Raw genomic sequence first — 3514 nt, forward strand, 5'->3', positions numbered from 1 at the left:
TTCCCCTCCTCTTTTCAAGCCACCTCACCGAACTAGCCAATGATGACCTCTTTCTTTTCACAGATCATAACACCTTATGTTGGCTGATTCCTTCCAAGCCACATTGTGGCTGCTCTAATCCAAATCTGACAAAAGACTTTCTGTTGTTTGATGGCTAATCTTTATACTAAATAATAGAGGCATCAATGCAATAGGAAAGGTATTTCTACCCAAAAATAGGAGTCCTTCATTCTAGCCCTGTTTTACTGAGTCTTTAGCCAGATAACTTCTCTACTCTGGGTTTCATTGTTCTTACTGAAACATGGCCAGATTGTGTTACACAAACAAAAAACTCATCTCAGGTAAATTTCTGGGATTCCAAATTCCTTTGCTATAAACAAGGAAAGCATCAGTTTGTTAGCTGATCATGTGTGACCATTTTGTATTTAGTTTACTTAATTCTACTCAAGTTACATCTATACTAATATCTATATAATAAAAGGGTAATATGAAAATTGATCAGGACACCCCTCACATAATGACCTAACAGCAGGCTGCGTGGGGTGACCAGGCTGGGAGGGGCTTAGTGAGGGGTGACCAAATGACTGAACAGCATAATGCGTAGGGTGACCAGGCCAGCAGGGGGGCAGTGAGGGACAACCAAATGACCGAACAACAGGATGAGTGGGATGACCTGGGTGGCAGGGGTTAGTGAGGGGCGACCAAACAACCGAGCAGCAGGCTGCATGGAGTGACCAGACCGGTGGGGTTGGGGGGCAGTGAGGGGAAACCAGGCCAGCAGGGGGGAGCAGTTAGGGGCAACAAGGCTGGCAGATGGGGGCAGTGAAGGGTGGCCATGCCGGCAGGGGGTGTAGTAAGGGGCGACCAAGCCAGCAGGCAGAGGCAGTTAGGGGTGATCAGGATGGCGGGGGGAGGGGGAAGGCACTTAAGGGTGATCAGGCAGGCAAGCAGGTGAACAATTAGGAGCCAGTGGTCCTGGATTGTGAGAGGGATGTCCGACTGCCAGTTTAGGCCCAATCCTGGGCATCGCGCCTAAACAGGCAGTCGGACATCCCCCAAGGGGTCCTAGATTGGAGAAGGTGTAGGCTGGGCTGAGGGAATCACCCCTCCCCTGCATGAATTTTATGCACCAGACCTCTAGTTTTCATAGAAAAAAAAGGCAATTGGTTTCTGAAGTATATAGTAGTCAGAAAACAACAACAAAAACAATTTCCCGTCCTATATTTGTTTAGCAGTACATGGATTTAAGAGCTCATTCATAGCATCATTTTTGTTTCTGTAACTTCATGAGTAATGTAACACTTCAGAAATGACAATATAAAATGATAAAACTTACCCAAGATCATACAACTTGAAGAGATCAGTAAAGACTGTCATGTTGATGGTATGATCCTGGTACTGAGCTTTGCTCACTTATTAAACCAGACGTATCTATTTTATTTTATTAATTATAATCAATATTCACATAACACCTGCTAGTTGCATAGTGTTTTGTACTTTTAATGTTTTTCAGATATAATTTTACTTAAATCTTGATTTATAATATCCAGAAGTAAAGAAATATAGAAAATATGCCCAAGGTCACAGAGTTAATTAATGATAGATAAAGAAGGATAACTCAGTAATAGGTAGGTAAAGGGAGGTATCCTGATTTCTATTCCTCAGTATTCCAAATCCCACTCCACCATTTATTTAATTTTGGAATTTACACATTTACCTTATTTGTCATTGGCATTTAAAGCCTGATTTTATAAAACACACACACACACACACACACACACACACACACACACACACACCAAAAAAACAAAACAAACAAACAAACAAAAAAAAGCATTTGAAGAGTTCTGTAACATCAGAATTTAAACAGCAGAAATAGTGATAGCTTTGTTGGTGCAATAAACATTAAAATCGAATTAGAGATTTTTTTCAATATGAAAACTATACAAATGACATAAATGGCAAAAAGGATTTTATAACAATATTTTGTTATTGTGGATTACCAGTTATGTTAAGACCAAAGATTCTGAATATTCAGACTTCTTTTCTGTGTTTCATATTTATCTATATTATGAGTTAAGCTACTTGACTAAAAGGTCTGATTTAGGAAGGCATTTAACTTTGTAACAAACGTTTTTCCACCTACAGTTACCACCTTCAAAGGAATTCACATTGCAGTGTTGGTGTAGTCTGCTGGTTCCTTTTTGAACAGTGTGCAAAATATATGTTAACCCTATGGAAAGCCAAATAGGTACCTAAATAATGCAACAATTATGCACAGTTCAATAAGCATAATGTTAGATTTTCCCCATCTAAAAATGAATCAATGAAATAAAATATGAACTATAGTTGACTTGGTTTCAGAGAACACACATTTGAGAATTACATTATTAATTACCTTATTGTTCTTGTCTCATCTCCAGTCATGGACAGGATTTTGAGGACCACCATGCTTTGTACTTTGTGGATTAGAGTAGTGAAGGAACACAGATGGACTTACTCAGAATTGGTAATAAGCTGTGGTCCTGACTCTTTCCACTTTTTAGGTGCAACCAAATCTTTGTCTGTATAGATCAGCAGATCAAATGAACAGGAAACTCCCAACAGTGGCAGAAATGTCACTGTAGCTGTGATCTGCCTGATCACTGATTGGATTTCATCTTGGGTAGCTTTCTTAGACTTTCCTCTGGGTGCACAGTCTTGTCACACTCAATATCAAATTGTCATTTTTCAAGGACCTCATCACTTTCACTATTTGAAATGACTACCAGAACACTTGTATACGCAGTCTTTTTGTTGTTTTTTCTACATTATTTAGGTATTTCATGAGCTCAGGATCAGTAGTTACAACCAAATTGAGGCCGTATTTCTTCACTTGAGTGAAATAAAGGTTTCAGATACAAAAATGCTAAGCTGATATAAAATGTTATTAATAATAAATGAGAGAATTCAGCCAGGTGCTCCCTTTGAAGGGTGATGCCCTGCTCCTGGGAGAGCTGCCACCTCATGGCCAGACCCACGGCTTCTGCACATGCCCACCACACAGGCCACTGCAGGGCTCAGCCGCCCCTGCACCATTTAAATCAGGCATCCCTTGGAGATAATTAGGTTGGATACCATTGCCTATTCATTAGAAATAACTGATAAGTTTTACTTAAATTTGTTCTTATATTTTCTAACCTGCCATTCCCTTCCTTCCTTCCTTCCTTCCTTCCTTCCTTCCTTCCTTCCTTCCTTCCTTCCTTCCTCCCTCCCTCCCTCCCTCCCTCCCTCCCTCCCTCCCTCCCTCCTCCTTCCTTCCTTCCTTCCTTCCTTCCTTCCTTCCTTCCTTCCTTCCTTCCTTCCTTCCTCTTTCCTTTCTTCTTAGCATTGCCTTCCATTCCTCTCCCTTCATTCTGCATGTTGCTTTCCACACTGTAATTTCACACAGGTCTCATATACAGTTAATTATGTTATCCATTTAAAAATTTTCATTCAATGAAGCTAACAAATGAACATAGTATTCAATTTCTTT

The 3514-nt window shown here is 40.2% G+C and overlaps 1 pseudogene; it reads right to left on the minus strand.

Moving 5' to 3' along the window:
• Positions 1-2394: 2394 nt before the first annotated feature.
• LOC118650460 lies at positions 2395-3008 on the minus strand (annotated as a pseudogene).
• Between the last annotated feature and the right edge of the window lie 506 nt (positions 3009-3514).

The sequence above is a fragment of the Myotis myotis genome, unplaced genomic scaffold (genome assembly GCF_014108235.1).
Source record: "Myotis myotis isolate mMyoMyo1 unplaced genomic scaffold, mMyoMyo1.p scaffold_m19_p_3, whole genome shotgun sequence".
Taxonomy (NCBI): Eukaryota; Metazoa; Chordata; class Mammalia; order Chiroptera; family Vespertilionidae; genus Myotis; species Myotis myotis.